Source organism: Astatotilapia calliptera, chromosome 8 (assembly GCF_964374335.1).
Source record: "Astatotilapia calliptera chromosome 8, fAstCal68.1, whole genome shotgun sequence".
Taxonomy (NCBI): Eukaryota; Metazoa; Chordata; class Actinopteri; order Cichliformes; family Cichlidae; genus Astatotilapia; species Astatotilapia calliptera.
Window position 1 is genome coordinate 131,419 of NC_137429.1, and position 19,260 is coordinate 150,678.

The window sequence follows — 19,260 nt, forward strand, 5'->3', positions numbered from 1 at the left end:
GGCATGAGCAGGCGTATGCTATGGACAACGAACACAGGTGTATTTTCTTGATGGCATTTTACCGTACCGTGACAAGATCCTGAGGCCCATTGTTAAGCCATTCATGCACGACCATCACCTCATGTTGCAGCATGATAACGCACGGCTCCATATTGCAAGGATCTGTAGGCAATTCCTGGAAGCTGAAAACATCCCAGTTCTTGCATGGCCAGCATACTCACCAGACATATCACCCAATGAGCATGTTTGGGATGCTCTGGATGGGTGTTCCAGTTCCTGCCAATATTCAGCAACTTCACACAACTATTGAAGAGGAGTGGACCAACATTCCACAGGCCACGGTCAACAACCTGATCAACTCTATGCGACGGAGATGTGTTGCCCTGCGTGAGGCAAACTGACTGCTTTTCTGTCCCTCTTTGTTGTTGCATGCTGGAAAGTGGTTCTGACACTCACTAGTCCTCAACCTCCTTTCTATCACTTAGCGTACATTCTCAGCTTACTCCTCGCCCTTTCACTCCTAGCATTCAGTGCAATCCTCATCCATGTAGTGGAGGTGGCTGATGTTAGGTTCATTCTTTAGTCAGTATTAGTTGCCAGTCTTGTTGATGATCTGGCTTAAATGATTCAGACCTATGCAAAACAGCAGTGAGGACAGAGCGTCTCCTGGATAATTTCCACTTGTGATGGCAGCTTGCAGAATTGGCTTGAAGTTGTCCTCTAGTGTTGTTCACCACATCCCCACTGAGTTCCTGATGAAGGCTCTTAGGGTCCCATTGAGCTTGTACAGTCTGAGGCATTCCAGGATCCATGTGTGAGGCATTGATCATAGGCTTTCTTGTAGTCAGTCCAGATGGTGAACAGGTTAGTCAGCCTGGTCTTACAATCTCAAGTGTCCAACTGTTCATGTTTGATTCCCTTTCTTGGATGTCTGCCACTGTGACAGTTAGTGGATCCTGTTCAGGGAGGTTATTATGGTCTGCTCTTAGATCCACTAGCCACTGTTGTTGTGTGTTGCATACCTCTCCCATATGGTCTTCCAGTATTGTTCCATCTCCAGCCTTGTTGGGGCTTTTCTGTTATTGTTCTCCTATCACAGAGTACACCTTCGATGGTTGAATGGAAAACAGCTGATCTATTTTCCTGCCTTCTGTCTCTCTGGTATACCACTTCAAGTGGCTGAGCAAGGGTGTAACTTTGTTTGGTCAGGTACACGCAACTTGTAGTAGTGTAGGCACCCTTTTTTCATCACACCTTTCTGCAGTTCCAATAGTTCTCCAGAAACTTTCCTGCTGCCTTGGTCTTTGCCTCTAGTCTCCTTTTTTATGGAGGGCACTGCTCCTTGTAGATCAATTGGTTGGTTTCTTGATGACTGGAGTAGGGATTGTCCATGATGGTGCAAACACCTTTTCTAGTAGACTCCCAGAGGGTACTTCACGTAGTCTTGATAGTCGGTCATGGAGGGTGTATGTTTCTTTAATGTACGACCTGTTTCTGGGGTTTGATACTTAATCTTGGAGGGTGGGGATGAAGACAGCTTTCCCCTGACCTGACGTCCTGTTATGTATTTTATATACAGTTAAAGGAACAATTATTCCTCAGAGTATAGCCTCAATTCAGTTAAACGTTTGGGATACTGATCTGGTCAGTTAGGAGCTGAATCAGTTCCAGCTTCTCTGTGTATATATAGTATATATTATTAGTATATATTATTCTCAGTGCTGTCAATAGATAAAATTTAAAAAAAATTAATCTCAAAATTTTCTGTAATTAATCGTGATTAATAGAAATTACTTGATCAATAGCCTGGTTACAATAACAATGATTTTTTTCAACTTCATATTTAAGCTTCTAACAGACATTTATGCAATATAATGAACTAAATGCAGAACAAACACAAAGAATTTATGCTTAAATTCAAAGATAATTTGAATAGTTTTCTTCAATCTTCTAACACAGGTTCTCTCCTGTGAAATACAACTTTTTAAAAAACCTATACACTAATAGGTAAGTATACACTAATATATAATATATTATTAGTGCTGTCAAACAATTAAAATGTTTAATCAGATTTGTCACAGGGTTACAGTGGATTAATTTTGATTCATCACAATTAAATATCATTCATTTTTATTCTATATTAATCACATTTCATTTTGCATGAGCAAACAGACTAGGGAAAAAAAGGGGAAATATAAGCACTTACTTCCAGTGCTCCCCGTGCGTGGCAGCCTGTTACAGCAGCTCAGCTCATTCTGAGCTTCTTTCTTATCTCCTCTTTATTTTTCTCATAATTTTTTGTAACTAAAGTTTTAGCAATTAGATTCTGCAATCATGGAGTACCGTTTTGTGCTAGTCTTGGTTGTCTTTCTCCATTTTTTTCCACCTTTTTCACCCATGTCTGGGAACCCAGCACATGGATCCTTTGTTTACAGTAGGGATCAGCTGTTAGCGCTGCGTCCCGCAGCGGAGCTGCCGGCGGACAGGCACGACATTCCCAGCGAGCTGAGGAGGAAAAGACGTGGGTGTCGTGCTGGGAGGGAGCGCCTTCGCCCAAGAAGGAAGCATTATAGACCATCTCTCCCTTCTGCAATCACTGGAAATGTAAGATCGCTGCCCAATAAGATGGATGAGCTCACGTTGCTAACCTGGTCACAGAGGGAATACCGGTAATGTAGCATCATGCTAACGGAGTCCTGGCTAACATCGCTAACTATGGACACAAGCGTGATTGTACCTGGATTTCAGCTGCTACGGGCGGACAGGACGAGAGAAAGCAGGAAGACGAAAGGAGGGGGATTGGCAGTGTTTGTGAATGACAGAGGGTGTAACCCCAGACACATCACTGTGAAAGAGAAACTCTGTAGCAGAGACATTGAACTGTTAGCTGTTAGCATGTGTCCGTACTACCTCCCCCGGCGTACTTCCCCCCCCCCCTCAGCCAACGCGGATTCAGCCTGTTACTCTCTCCACTCTGTGGTCAGCAGACTGCAAACGCAATCTCCGAGAGCCCTTCTCCTAACATCATGGGACTTTAATCATGTCTCACTGGACTCCACACTGCTCACCTTCACCCAGTATGTGACCTGCCCAACCACAGACAATAAAACACTGGATTTACTGTACACCAATGCAGAAGAGGCATACAGTTCATCACTTCTCCCTCCGCTGCGGAGATCTGATCACAACCTGGTGCACCTTGTCCCTGGTTATGAGCCCTTAGTGCGCAGGGAGCCACCAGCCGACCGCACAGTACAGAGATGGTCAGAGGAGAGCGAGGAGGCTCTTAAGGATTGTTTTCAGTCGACTGTGTGGGAGGTGATCTGTGTTGACCACGGACAGGACATCGACAGCCTTGTGACCTGCAATACGGACTATATTAACTTCTGTGTGGATAACACTGCACCCACCAGGACTGTGCGGAGTTTCTCCAACAACAAACTGTGGATTACCCCAGAAATTAAAGCGTCCTCAAGCAGAAGAGGGGGGCCTTCAAATCCAGAGACAAGGAGGAGTTGAAAAGGGTGCAGAGAGAGCTGAGGGGACTGATAAGGAATGGGAAGGACAGCTACAGGCAGAAGATGGAGAACCAGCTTCAGCAAAACAACGTTGGTGAAGTCTGGAGAGGCCTCAGAACCATCTCAGGCCACAAACAGCAGAACTCTCTGCCTGGGAGGGATGTGAGGTGGGCAAATGAACTGAATCATTTCTTCAACAGATTTGATCCATATATGAGACAGTCTCCAACATCGGCTGCAGACTCACCCACCCCCACTGCTGCTGCTCCACCTCTGACACCTCAGACCCTTCACACCTCCTCTACCCACCCTGCTCACTCCTCCCCACCCCCAACAACAGCATCCAATACACACTCAACACAAGGCTCCAGCCTGACTCTCTCAAACACACAGGTTAGGAGGGAACTGAGGAGGATTAAAGCCAAGAAGGCAGCGGGTCCAGATGGCATCAGCACAAGGGTCTTCAGGTTCTGTGCAGACCAACTGTGTGGGGTGATGGAGCACCTCTTCAACCTGAGCCTGAGGCTGGAGAGAGTCCCACAGCTCTGGAAAACCTCCTGTGTTGTACCAGTGCCAAAGACTTCACCCCCTAAGGACTTCAACAGCTACAGGCCAGTGGCTCTGACATCCCACCTGATGAAAACCCTGGAGCGGCTGGTCCTGGCTAAGTTTCGGACCTGGTGAGCTCATCACTGGACCCACTTCAGTTGGCCTACCAGCCTGTAATTGGAGCGGATGATGCCGTCATTCACCTCCTACTTCATTCCCTCGCTCACCTGGAGACCGCTGGAAGCACTGTGAGGATCATGTTCTTTGATTTCTCCAGTGCCTTTAACACCATTCTTCCCTCAGTTCTGAAGGACAAGCTGGAGAACTCAGGAGTGGACCATCACCTCACTACCTGGATTCTGGACTACCTCACTGACCAACCACAGTGTGTGAGAATTCAGGGCTGTGTGTTGGACAGGGTTGTCTGCAAAAGGGAATGGTTCTGGCACCGTTCCTCTTCACCATCTACACGGCAGACTTCTCCCACAGCTCCACCCAGTGCTTCCTGCAGGAGTTCTCTGACCACTTGCCAATAGTCGGCCTCATCACTGATGGGGACGACAGGGAGTACAGAGAACTGACCCATGGTTTCACCACGTGGTGATCAGTTGACAGCTTAGCCCATCTCTTTACCCGAGTGTCCAAAACATATGGCCTTGGGTCTGGTGATACGATTACAAAATTGATCATCAAGCTGCAGCCTAGTGTGTCCTGGGGCCACGTGCACTTATGGACACTCTTATGTTCGAACATGGTGTTCTTTATGGTCAAACTGTGGTTTGCACAGAAGTTTAATGACAAAACATTGCTCGGTTCAGATCCAGGAGGCCGTTCCTCCCCATCATACCCATCCAGGTCTCACTGCCATTGCCCACTTGAGCACTGAAGTCTCCCAGTAGGACAACAGAGTCCCCCAGGCGGGGCACCCAGCGAACATCACAAAACAGACATTAGTGATAGGTTAGGCTTTAGAGGGTTAAAGGCCTACAAACAAAAGCCTACAAACAACATAATTTCACATCCACATTTTATATACAGACTGTGTTCAAAGTGGGGTTGATCACATGTTTGATCACATGAAAGAAGCTGAGTGGTCACATTGTATTTATGACCACATGTTTTTATTCATGTAGGAGCATCATCTGTTTTGGAGGTGGCTGCTCTGGGTCAACCTTTCAGTTTAGGGATGCTCTATGATGCACGGAGAGGGAAACTCATCCCAGGTAAAATGTGATTTGTTGTTCAAGCAATCAGCCGTATGGCCAGCAAAAACCCACACTAATTTGTTTCTTAAATGACCTATCTACTTATAGGGTAAGTAGATGTATCAAAGAAATATTTATCATAGCAGCAATGAAATATTAATGACCATTTAATGAAAATACTGTATGAAGAAAATAATAGTTTAAATGAAAAGGGTGAGTAACAAAAGGAGCAAAAAAACCCTTTAAAGAACAGACAACCTTAAGATTAATTCATTTGGAAATCTCTGAAAGAACAGAATAGATTCTGTCTCAAAAAAACCATTAACAGAATAAAAACTTTGAAGCATGTTTTTTGCAGAGTAAAAACCATGAGATTTCTAACTCTCTAGAGCTTTATGAGTGTTACAGTTTCACTAAAACTGTTTTGAAATTAAGTTTTACATTTTTTAGTACATTTCAAATACAATTTTAATCTATTTCGTTTCTAAACTTTCTAAAGAATTTTTTTTTCCATTTTGTGGATTTCGTGTCTTAAAGGTGTCACACTGTGGAATAATAAAACTCTGCAGAAGAAGCCAGTGGAGCATAATCAGCACAGCAGTGAATTTCACATCAATTTAACGGATTCCATTGAAAAAAAGTCGGCACTGCTGGATGTTAATGGTTCTCTGAAGGCCAGTTTCCTGGGTGGGCTCATTGAAGTTGAAGGATCAGCCAAGTATCTGAATGATAGGAAGAAATCACATCATCAGTGTCGAGTCACACTTCATTACAAAGCTACCACTAAATTCAAACAGCTGATGTTGACTTCTGATGAAACGAAAAACTCTCAAGAAGCAAAAAATGTGAAACGTTTGGCGACACATGTAGTCACAGGAATCCTTTATGGAGCAAATGCTTTCTTTGTGTTTGACAGTGAGAAGCTAGATGATAGCAGCATTCAGGTAATCCAGGATAGCATACAAGCTATCCTAATAAAAAAGATCACCTCATTTAATGTTGAGGGGAAAGTTGACATCAAGCTGAGTGATGAAGAAAAAGCTGTGACTGATAAATTCACCTGCAAGTTCTATGGAGACTTCATCCTTGAAAGCAACCCTGCAACATTTGAAGATGCAGTGAAGACCTACATCCAACTTCCAAAACTACTGGGAGAAAACAGAGAAAACTGTGTTCCACTGAAGGTCACACTGATGCCTCTGAAGAAATTCCATCCAAAAGCTGCTTACATGATAAGCAATGGATTTATTAGTAAGGCTGAAGATACCTTACAGGAGCTTCATAACCTTGACATAAGATGCAATGATCTGCTGGAGGACAGAGTGGTGAGAAGCTTTCCACAGATACAAGAAAAGTTGAGCAGATTCAAGAAGCTCTGTGAGTATTTCAGATCTTCACTCCAGGAAACAATGGCTGAGAAACTTCCCTCCATCAGGGCAGGTGAGGAAGATGAGCAGGAATTAGTGAAAGTGTTTTATGACAGAGACAAGTCACCGTTCAGTCAGGAGAGATTAACCAAGTGGATCAAAGATGAAGAGAGAGAAGTCACCATCATCAGGTACTTTGTAGACATGATGGAGGGAACAAAGATCATCTCAGATCAGTCTGAGCTGGACAGAGAGGTGTTTAAACCAGGAGTAGAGGAAGTTCTCTGCTTTGTTTTCACCTCCCTGAAATCCATTGACCCATATCTGCAGAACATGTCTGACTACTTGGAGAAAAAGAAACTGGAAGGTACTGATGGTAACACTCCACCTACCCAGGACCAATGGTACCGCTCAGATGAAGCGATAAAGCAGATGACAGAAAAGGCCGAAGTTGTCCATGACCTTGCCAAAGCTCTGAAGAACAACAACAGTTTCCGTTTCCTAGTAGCAGCCATTTCAAATGATAATTACAAGGGAGGAAGTATCTACCACTACAGGAAGAACTTCCTGATCACTGAGAATTTCTCAGGGCGTATATCAATGATGTGGAAAATGAAATGGATAGGAGAGATCTGATGTGGTGTAAGTACTTACAAAATAATATTCTTCCAGGTTCATAGTGTAAAATTTTTAACATGAAATTGCTGATTATTTTAATATATAGGGTCACATTTTTCTCAGGTGGCTGCTAAAACAGTAATTATGTACAGAAAAATATTTCAAGTCAGACTGGTTTCTGCTATTGATATTGTCCATAAACTGTCCTTAAATATATGCCTTTTTAAAATAATTAAAATCTTAACTTCTTAAAATATCTTAAACTTCTCTCATTTCTGTGAAATTTGTCTTTGAGTAAAAACCTTTTCATGCATGTCGAAAGAGTTTTCAGGGGTTCCAAAATCAAACTGTAAAAACCAATCTACATGATGCAGAAAAATAATGTACGTCAAGAACAATTAATCTGACAGAGTTATAAAGAGCAAAAGTAAGGAAAAGTATTCCTAAGTAATAAAGTTGGTAAAGTTTTAAAATAACTCCAACTGAATGAGACATGAAGCAACTCCAGGTGAGGGACAAGTTCCAGCTCCAAGTGGAGGAGTTTAAGTATCTAATTCAATTCAAGGTTCAAGGTTCAAGGTTCTTTATTTGTCACATGCATAGTTATACAAGTATAACACACAGTGAAATGTAGCCTGACACGCTCCTCGACATGTGCAAAAATTTGGGGGGGGGTGTAGAGGAAGAACATTTTATATATATATATATATATATATATATATAGTGTATATATATATATATAAACAACACCCAGCACGCCCCTGCGGGCGGTTTATCCTTCAAGCTCGGGTCCTCTACCAGAGGCCTGGGAGCTTGAGGGTCCTGCGCAGTATCTTAGCTGTTCCCAGGACTGCGCTCTTCTGGACAGAGATCTCCGATGTTATTCCCGGGATCTGCTGGAGCCACTCGCCTAGCTTGGGAGTCACCGCACCTAGTGCTCCGATTACCACGGGGACCACCGTTACCTTCACCCTCCACATCCTCTCGAGCTCTTCTCTGAGCCCTTGGTATTTCTCCAGCTTCTCGTGTTCCTTCTTCCTGATATTGCTGTCATTCGGAACCGCTACATCGATCACTACGGCCGTCTTCTTCTGTTTGTCTACCACCACTATGTCCGGTTGGTTAGCCACCACCATTTTGTCCGTCTGTATCTGGAAGTCCCACAGGATCTTAGCTCGGTCATTCTCCACCACCCTTGGGGGCATCTCCCATTTTGACCTCGGGACTTCTAGGTTATACTCGGCACAGATGTTCCTGTACACTATGCCGGCCACTTGGTTATGGCGTTCCATGTATGCCTTGCCTGCTAGCATCTTGCACCCTGCTGTTATGTGCTGGATTGTCTCTGGGGCATCTTTACACAGCCTGCACCTGGGGTCTTGCCTGGTGTGATAGACCCCAGCCTCTATGGATCTTGTACTCAGAGCTTGTTCTTGTGCTGCCATGATTAGTGCCTCTGTGCTGTCTTTCAGTCCAGCTTTGTCCAGCCACTGGTAGGATTTCTGGATATCAGCCACCTCCTCTATCTGCCGGTGGTACATACCGTGCAGGGGCCTGTCCTTCCATGATGGTTCCTCGTCTCCCTCCTCTTTCTTGGGTTTCTGCTGCCTGAGGTATTCACTGAGCACTCGGTCAGTTGGGGCCATCTTCCCAATGTATTCTTGGATGTTCCTTGTCTCATCCTGGACTGTGGTGCTGACACTCACCAGTCCCCGGCCCCCTTCCTTCCGCTTAGCGTACAGCCTCAGGGTGCTGGACTTGGGGTGAAACCCTCCATGCATGGTCAGGAGCTTTCTTGTCTTTATGTCAGTGGCTTCTATCTCCTCCTTTGGCCAGCCTATTACCCCAGCAGGGTACCTGATCACGGGCAGGGCGTATGTGTTGATGGCCCGGATCTTGTTCTTACCATTCAGCTGATATATATATATATATTCATTCATATATATATATATATATATATATATATATATATATATATATATATATATATATATATATATATATATATATATATATATATATAGTATATACACTGGGTGAATGTGCAGTAGTAGCAGCAAGCAGGTGAATTCTGTACATTAATATGAATAGACATCTGACTATTTTACAGGATAGACAATATAAACATATTTAAAATTAAAGGAATTGAAATGTACATTGTGCCTTGGTTTAGTGTCTGGAAGAGTCCTGACTCAGTCAATTATAGATGATGTGAGAGGGCGGGTGTGTGTGTTTAGGGCCCGGATGGCTTGGGGATAGAAGCTCCTCTTGAGTCTCTCTGTCCTTGCCCGGAAGATGCGGAACCTTCTACCAGATTGCAGAAGTTGGAACAGTTTGTTGCCAGGATGGGACGGGTCCTTCAGTATCTGCGCTGCTCTAGTCCGGCATCTCCTGGTGTAGGTGTCCTGAAGCGGGGGGAGAGCAATCCTGCAGCAGCATTCTGCTGTACAGATCACTCTCTGGAGAGCTTTTTGGTCCTTCACACAGCTGTTCCCAAACCACGATGTCATGTTCTGTGTGAGGATGCTCTCCACAGCGCCTGTATAGAAAATCCTGAGGATCTTTGGAGAGACCCTGAACTTCCTCAGTTGTCGTAGGTGATACAGGCGCTGCCTAGCCTTTTTGGTCTGGACCTGAATGTGGGCAGCCCATGTCAGGTCTGAGGAGATGTGGACACCAAGATACTTGAAGGACTGCACCCTCTCCACTGGAGCTCCATTGATGATAATGGGCTTGTAGTTAGGGCTGCTCGATTATGGCAAAAATGATAATCACGATTATTTTCACTGAAATTGAGATCACGATTATTTGACGATATTTATTTAACCCTTTAAGACCTACTATAGAACCAAGTCCACCAGAGCTTATATTATTTTTTTACATGCTGTAGTGCCATTTGTGGGAGCATTTCAAGTTGCTATACATCAATACAACTGTTATAGCCCATATTTTAATAATATGTATGCATTAAGTCCATAGTAATTACATAAATTGCAAAAAAGTGCAATAAACTACAAAAAAATTTGAAAATCGCTTTTGTTTTGTTTACATATATTTCTACTTGGAGAAATTTAAGAGGTTTATCCCTCAAAACTTTAAATACAATAAAGTTGCAAAAAATAGTCCCACCACAGGAACTTTATTTTGAGTGTCTTCATAGTTTTATTTTGGAGATACAGCAATTTTTATATACTGCAGGAAAAACAAAAAACAATCCTATGATGCAAATTTGCAAAGAAAACAGCATGTGCATCATTTCACTGTGGGAAGTGTTACGAACAGCTGATAGGAACGGCAAAGCGTGTTTCTGGAATATTATGTTTTTGTTCCTGCAAGTGCTTTTTATGCAATTTTTGCAAAGCTATATGTGGAACGAAACCGTGACCGAGGACAAGCTGATGGCATCAGATGTAAGTACAACTCCTCCGGTTTCATATGCAAAACAAATTATTGCGCTAGCTTACACGGTTCAGGTTCTACAGGGATTTAACAATAGTTACGCAAAACGGAGCATGCAGCTCTGACCGGCTTTAAAGGGTTAACAATGACTTTAAAAAAATAATATAAAATAGTGTGCAACACCACTGAAGTTTTTTTTTTTTAACTCTCTTTTCAACCAACGGCAGTCACTCTCCAAATAACTTCTGCTTAGCTTTCCGAGCTTCCCTCGGGTCCTCTTAATCAGCGGTCTCCAACCTTTTTTGCGCCACGGACCGGTTTATGCCCGACAATATTTTCACGGACCGGCCTTTAAGGTGTCGCGGATAAATGAGGGAGGGGCTAATAATCGGCTCAGTCATTTTTAATGATCGTTGAAAGCCCAGATCGTAATCGTGATTAAAATTCGATTAATTGAGCAGCCCTACTTGTAGTCTCTGTGCTGACCCCTTCTGAAGTCCACCACCAGCTCCTTGGTCTTGCTGACGTTCAGCTGGAGGTGGTTGTCCTGGCACCACGATGCCAGATTCTTCACTTCATCCATGTAGGCCGCCTCATCGTTGTTGGAGATGGCACCCAACACCACTGTGTCGTCAGCAAACTTCACAATGGTGTTGGAGCCATGGGTGGCCACACAGTCTGAAGTGTAGAGGGAGTAGAGCAGTGGCGAGAGGACACATCCCTGAGGTGCTCCTGTGTTGATGGTGATGCTGTTCAATTCAATTCAATTTTATTTATACTGCGCCAAATCACAACAATAGTCGCCTCAAGGTGTTTTATATTGTAAGCTAGACCCTAAAATAACACATAAAGAGAATAAACCCAACAATCATATGACCCCCTATGAGCAGCACTTTGGCGACAGTGGGAAGGAAAAACTCCCTTTTAACAGGAAGAAACCTCCAGCAGAACCAGCCTCAGGGAGGGGCGGGGCTCCACCCCTCCCACTCACAGCAGATTGAATTCTTTTTCAGTCACCACTCTCTTCCCCTTGAGGACACTCTCTACCACTTCATCCAAGTTAAACCATAATTCCTCTCACTTTTCAAACTGACATCCACCATGTGGGACATGCACAGTGACAACATTCAACATCCCTACTTTGATCTCCAGCTTCAAACTCATGATCCTGGCTGGCACTCCCTTCAGCCACACTGTACATAGTCACATACTCTTCCTTCAAAATGACTCGTATTCCATTTCTTTACATTTACATCCCTTTACTAGTCATCGGCCCTGCATTTAAAGTATCTACTTTCCCCTCCAAACTCCTCCCTTTCCTTCTCTCTTGTTGCCTCCTAACACACCTTCCACGTTTCCTCTTCTTTTGTCTTTGGCCACCAGTAGCAGTCTCCATTGGTACCTTAATAAATAATAATAATATTAATAAATTTTATTTATGAGCGCCTTTCAAGTCACCCAAGGACACGTTACAATAGGATAAAACACCTAGTAAAACAATGGCAGAATAAGAACAATAAAACAAAAGCACAAGATAAAATGAACAAACAGTGGGTTCACAGTGAATATGCAGATTTGAACAGATGGACTTTGAGCTGGGATTTAAACTGGGGGAGAGAACCAGTGTTTCTTATTTCTGGGGGTAGAGAGCTCCACAGCCTGGGAGCAGAGCAGCTGAAAGCTCTGCTTCCCATGGTGCTGAGGCAGAAGGAAGGTACAGCAAGCTGGAATAGAAGGAGAAGATCGAAGTGAGCGGGTAGAACAGGTAGTGGTTAACAGGTCAGAAAGGTAAGGAGGAGCAAGGTTATGAATGGCCTTGAAGGTGAGCAGAAGAAGTTTGAATATTATCACTGTGAGCCAGTGGAGTTCCAGAAGAACAGGTGATGTGCTGGTAGGAGGGGCTCTGGTGATAAGGTGAGCAGCAGAGTTCTGAACCAGTTGAAGCTTATGGAGGGATTTTTGGGGAAGACCATGCAAAAGAGAATTGCAGTAGTCATATGGGAGGTAACGAGACTGTGGACAAGAATGGACGTAGACTGGGTGGAAAGTGAAGGACGTGATCTCTTAATGCTGCGTAGATGGAAGTAGGCGGAACGGGTGAGGTTATTGATGTGAGATTTATAGGAAAGTGAACTGTCTAGGATGACACCAAGGCTCTTAACCTGAGGAGAAGGGAGAACTGAGGAGTCATCAAAATCAAATCAAATCAAATCAAATCACTTTTATTGTCACATCACATGTGCAGGCACACTGGCACAGCACATGCGAGTGAAATTCTTGTGTGCGAGCCCCACAAGCAACAGAGATGTGCAAACACAACAACACAAACGAGCAAAATACAAGAATGGCCAACCTGAAACTAATAAATATATGTACAATATATAATAGTGTATGCATTTCTGGATGTGTATACTAAATATTTTCCTACGTGTGTGTGTGTGTGTGTGTGTGTGTGTGTGTGTGTGTGTGTATACACATTTTTACAAATTAAATAGTAAAAATAATAATAATAATAATAATAATAATAATAATAATAATAAAATATATAAAATATACAGAGTTGAATATGTGCAAAACAAGTGGCATTTATATACAGTATGGAGTGCATAATGTTGAAGTTCCAGTAGTGAAGCTGAGGTGTCTATGACGTGTTCAGCAGTCTGATGGCCTGATGGAAAAAGCTGTCTCTCAGTCTGCTGGTACGGGACCGGATGCTGCAGAACCTCCTTCCTGATGGAAGCAGTCTGAACAGTTTATGGCTGGGGTGACTGGAGTCCTTGATGATCCTCCCCGCTTTCCTCAGGCACCGCTTCCTGTAGATGTCTTGGAGGGAGGGAAGCTCACCTCCAATTATCCGTTCAGAGCACCGCACTACTCGCTGGAGAGCCTTGCAGTTGTAGGCGGTGCTGTTGCCATACCAGGTGGTGATGCATCCAGTGAGGATGCTCTCAATGGCACAGTGATAGAAGGTCCTGAGGATGCGGGGGCTCATGCCGAATCTTTTCAGTCTCCTGAGAAAGAAGAGGCGCTGCTGCGCCTTCTTCACTGTTTTGTTTGTGTGTACTGACCACGTAAGATCCTCAGCCAGATGTACTCCAAGGAACCGGAAGCTGCTCACTCTCTCCACAGCAGCGCCGTTGATGGTGATGGGGGTGTGTACTTCTCTGCACCTCCGGAAGTCCACTATCAACTCCTTTGTCTTTGCGACGTTGAGGGTGAGATGGTTGTCTTGACACCAGTGGGTCAGGGCGCTGACCTCCTCCCTGTAAGCCGTCTCATCACCGTTGGTGATAAGACCCACCACTGTAGTGTCGTCCGCAAACTTCACAATGATGTTGGAGCTGTTAGTGGCTGTGCAGTCGTAGGTGTAGAGTGAGTACAGGAGAGGGCTCAGTACACACCCCTGTGGAGCACCAGTGTTCAGTGTGATGGGGGATGAGGTGATGCTGCCCAGTCTGACCACTTGGCGTCTGTCAGACAGGAAGCTAAGGATCCAGCTGCAGAGGGAGCTGCTCAGTCCTAGATCCTGCAGTTTCCTGTCCAGCTTCGAGGGAACGATGGTATTGAATGCTGAGCTGTAATCTACAAACAGCATCCTCACATACGTGTCTCTCTTCTCCAGGTGTGACAGGGCAGTGTGTAGTGTCAGGGCTATGGCATCATCAGTGGACCTGTTGTGGCGGTATGCAAACTGTAGAGGGTCCAGTGAGTCGGGTAGTGCAGAGCAGATGAAGTCCCTGACCAGCTTCTCGAAGCATTTGCTTACGATGGGGGTCAGGGCTACAGGTCGCCAGTCGTTCAATGAGTCATCGATGGTGAGTGAGAAATGGTTTGCCTTCAAAAGGTTGGATTTGGTGCCAATAAGGAGGATCTCAGTTTTATCCTCATTGAGTTTTAGAAAATTAGAGCTAACCCAGGATTTTAACTCGGATAGACATTCTGAAAGGGAGGAAGGTGGGAGGGAGGAATCAGGTCTGCAGGAGAGCTATAACTGGGTGTCATCAGCAAAACAGTGAAATTGAAGATCAAATTTGCAGAAAATGGTACCTAGAGGGAGGATGTATATTATGAAGAGGAGAGGGCCTAAAACTGAGCCTTGGGGTACACCAGAGGTGACGGGGAATAGACGAGAGCGGAATGACCTTAGTTGAATAAACTGGGAACGGTCGAGGAGATATGATTGAAACCAGGCGAGGGGTGTGTCAGAGATGCCGAGAGTGGAAAGTCTGCTTAGAAGTACAGAGTGAGAAATGGTGTCAAAGGCTGAGCTGAGATCTAAAAGGACGAGAATGGTGAGAAGACCAGAGTCAGCTCCGATTAGAAGATCGTTAGTGACTTTAAGTAAAGCAGTTTCTGTACTGTGACATGAGCGAAAACCAGATTGAAATCTCTCGTAGATGTTATTATTAAACAGGTGTAAATGAAGTTGAGCTGCAACCACTTTTTCGAGTATCTTAGAAATGAAGGGTAGATTGGAAATCGGACGGAGGTTGTTAAAGTTGTTAGGATCTAAAGAAGGTTTTTTTCAGTATAGGAGTGACTAGAGCAGTCTTCAATAAGGAGGGAACGATACCGGTGGTGAGAGAAGAGTGAATGATAGCAGAAATGAGTGGGAGTAAAGAAGAGAGGCAGGATTTCACAAGCCCCGTGGGCATGGGGTCAAGATGACATGTGGCAGGCTTTGATTTACATATGAACTCGGAAATATCAGATAAATCAGGAAGATGAAAAGTGGAAAACGGCTCAAAAAGGAGAAAAGGTTCTGGAGAGGGAGTAGACACAACATTTGATCTGAGTTGGTGGTGAATGTTATTGATTTTCGTAGTCCAGGGGCCCGTTCTTCGTACCTCGCTAAGTAGGTTAGCCGGATTAGATTGTTGACGATTTTGCGTGATCCTGGATCAGTCGGTTCCCCGAAGCTCATCCGGGACTTGCTGTCATAGCAACAGAGCCGTAAGCGTAAACCTGCTCGGGAACAGGTTTACTTTATGTAAACAGGATTAGATCGCGGCCACGCAGGTATGTCCGCTTCATTTATACGAAAGCAACAGCGATATTTTTCCACTGTTTCACCATAAATAAATATTATCAATGTAACTAAAGATAATGCAGCACTTGATCCTTTTATTGATGTCACACAGATACATACAGGTCATTTCCTAAAAAAGGGAAATGTACTATTAACATTCTATTACATGTATTTGATTATTACAGATGTAATTCATATTTCAGAGTAGTAATTGTAAATTACTTCGTGTAATCAAGATGAGAGACCACGGCTATAAAAGCGAAGGTGGATTTGGGAAGCCTGTCGCAGCCATGTCCTGTCCGTATACGCGACCAACCCATTGCGGAAGGTGCAAGATTGATAAGGAGAGTCCTCAGAATTCAGCGTATATTGCGGGACAGACAGGATCCTTTAGCTCAGCGCGACAGTGTGCTCATAGAGAGATATCGATATTCCCGTGAGGGTATTATTTACTTAACCAACTTGTTGACGAGGGGGTGCAGGACCACCACCTGTCTTTTTTTCCTCTGCCCTTTTCTTGGTTGCTGTTATGAACAAACTAACAGAGTATTACAGGCCAGTATTACCTTGCCAAGAGACGCAAAGCAATCTAAGAGATAAATATTACCATTCTGTAGAATACTCCTGTATTCCACTTTTACTTGTTCCCATGTTCTTGTGGGTCCTGTTGTGGCTCTAATGTGAAAGGGGATATAATATAACATATTATAATATAATATAATGCCATATGATATTGGACAATATAGTGTCATATGATAGATCTACCCTACCGCCTACTGGTGTTGGCCAGAGGGGCCGATGGCGCGATATGGCAGCCTGGCTACAACCGTAGCTGCCTCCACCAGTGTGTGAATGTGGGAGTGAATGAATAGTGGTATCGTAAAGCGCTTTGGGTGCCTTGGAAAGCGCTATATAAACCCAATCCATTATTATTATTATTATTAAATTACCTACGAGTTTGATTTGTCAGCAACTTTCTGCCAGCCCTCTCTCCTTGCTTTTGCAGCCTTTGCAGTGTTCTCTTGCGTTTTGATTAAACTCTGAAACTCCTGAAATCCCTCACTCATGAGTTCTTGCTCTGCTGCCGGAAAATACCGAGCACGCCCCTTGGACATTTTCGCCGACCAATCAGCGGGTTGCCGATCAATGTTTCTACTATCGATGCGTAGCCCCTTTTACGACACCCAGTGATGTCACATTCCTGCGTCCAGCTGTAGTAATCGTCAACAGCAGGTGTGTTCGGGGAACCGGATTAGCGAGCTCACGGTTAGCGCGATGATTTGATCTTGGATGTGTCATTTGATCTTGGATGTAGTAAGCGACGTACGAAGAACGGGCCCCAGAACAGCATCAAGGAGTTGCATGTTTCAGAGGAATAGAAGTGCGGTGGTAAAGCGTTGGGGGGTTGAATTAGTTTGTTGAGAACTGAAAGCAGAGTCCTTGCATTACCCTCATAAGAACTGATAATACCAGAGTAGAAGCTTTGTTTGGACTTACTGATGGAGTCTTGGTGGTATTTATAGATTTCTGAATAAACAGTTAAACCAGATTTCTTATATTTACACTCTAGCTGCCGAGCTTTGGCCTTCAGAGCTCGGAGGTCAGAGGTAAACCAGGGAGCAGAGCGAGCGAAGGAAACAGAGTGGGTTTTTACAGGAGCCAGAGAATCAAGGACAGTGTGTAGACAATTATTATAAAATAACAACAAATCATCAGGAGTGGAATAGAAGTCCTTGATCTGAACATTGTCCAAACTGGTAGTGAGAGTGTCCATATTAATGTTCCTGATGTTGTGGAATGAGATGAGACGGGTTGGCTTGGTAGAAGAGCAGTCCTGTTTGTGGCACATTAGTATATGTGAGGGGGCAAACTCCTCAAGATGGGTGGTGACCATGGTGGCCATTTAGAAGTCGGCCATCTTGGATACAACTTTTGCTTTTTCAATAGGAAGAGGGCCATGTGACACATCAAACTTATTGGTAATGTCACAAGAAAAACAATGGTGTGCTTGGTTTCAACATAACTTTATTCTTTCTACCCACCAGCTCGATAGCTGTGTCTGGTGTTGTAGGGAGTTATGAAGTCAGGAAGGCTGTACTGTTTTACGAGTACTCTCTATATCAGGCATATGGCGGGGGAGTGCTTAGCACTTAACCTAGCTCAGCTTTCTCACAGTGACACAAGGGCAATTTCTTGTTGCTTTAGCTGATTTTATGCTAGCCACTGCTAACTGCTACTCTTTGGTTCTTCTGGTAGGTGAGCGTACTGCTTGTCCACTGGCGTAACTCAAACCTTTCTAAAAGAAGTTAGATTTTATTTCATTTACACTGTGCCAAATCAAAACAACAGTTGCTTTAAGGCTCTTTATATTGTAAGGTAATGACCTTAGAATATCACATAAAGATTATACAAATAATACAGAGAAAATCCCAACAATCAGACAAACGCTTTATGAGCAAGCACTTTCGTGAAAGTGAAAACCTGTAACATTATCATGAATGTGAATCTCTTTTTGTCCATCAGATGCCTGTGGTCTCAGTCTGGATCCAAACACAGCACACTGTGAACTCCTTCTGTCTGAAGGAGACAAGGAGGTGACAAGAGGAGAGAAACAGCAATATCCTGACCTTCCTGAGAGATTCAGTGAGGTTCCTCAGATTCTGTGCAGAGAGGAACTGACTGGCCGCTGTTACTGGGAGGTGGAATGCAAAGCTTTTCTTCAAGCTTGCGTGGATGTAGATGTTTGCTACAAACAACTTGAGAAGAAAGGAAACAATGATGCATGCAGGCTTGGAAAAAACGCTATTTTGTGGTGTTTTACTCACCATCCAGATCAAGGTTCAGGTGAAAACCCTCTAAGTTTCTGTGCAAAACATAATAATGAGTCCAAATATTACCCTGTTCCTCCTACTGGCTGTCCAGACTGGGAGTGTTTCTGGACTGGGTTGCAGGCACTCTGTCCTTTTATTGTGTCTCATCTGACAAACTGAGTCACATTCACAGCTTCAGAACTAAATTCTCTGAGCCTGTTTATCCAGCATTCTTCCTCCATAATCAGCCAGAATTCAGTAATACTGCAGGACTCATGTCTGCTTATTTTTTTATTTTACCTTTTATGATAATAGTGAGGTTTCCAACTTCAGTTAAGCTGATGTTCTAATATGACAATTAAAAATTGCCTTCCACAGCATAACTGGTTTGTATCAACGTTTCTTTCTTTTTGCTCTTCCTGTGATTTAATGTTGAAAAGCTTTTAATGTATTCACGTTTCGTTGAATTTTGCAGGCATTTTCTTCCAGCTGATGTGAGATTAGAATCCAAGTGATGTAAAAATTATGTGTCTGATATTTTATCCAATGTGTTGTATTTGATCAGCTGAACAGCTGCTTAGAAATTATTCACTTTTATATTTGAAGAATTTTAATTTAGTCTGATTGTTACAGATGACTCTGACTTCACATTTTTGATGTGTTCATATTATATGCTCTTTATTGATTGTTTGATTGTTATTTAGAGTTTTGACTTTAAGGTTGATGACTGATAACAATTTGTTCTGCATAAGTTGTGATTTTACG

The 19,260-nt window shown here is 43.6% G+C and overlaps 1 pseudogene across 1 annotated transcript; it reads left to right on the forward strand.

Annotated features, from left to right (window-relative positions):
* The first annotated feature begins 242 nt into the window (after positions 1-242).
* LOC113028357 (neoverrucotoxin subunit alpha-like) lies at positions 243-18,878 on the forward strand (annotated as a pseudogene). The gene is made up of 6 exons (XR_013911102.1): positions 243-387; positions 4,090-4,198; positions 4,557-4,654; positions 5,201-5,290; positions 5,810-7,281; positions 18,209-18,878. The product of XR_013911102.1 is annotated as a neoverrucotoxin subunit alpha-like (transcript).
* The last annotated feature ends 382 nt before the right edge of the window (positions 18,879-19,260 follow it).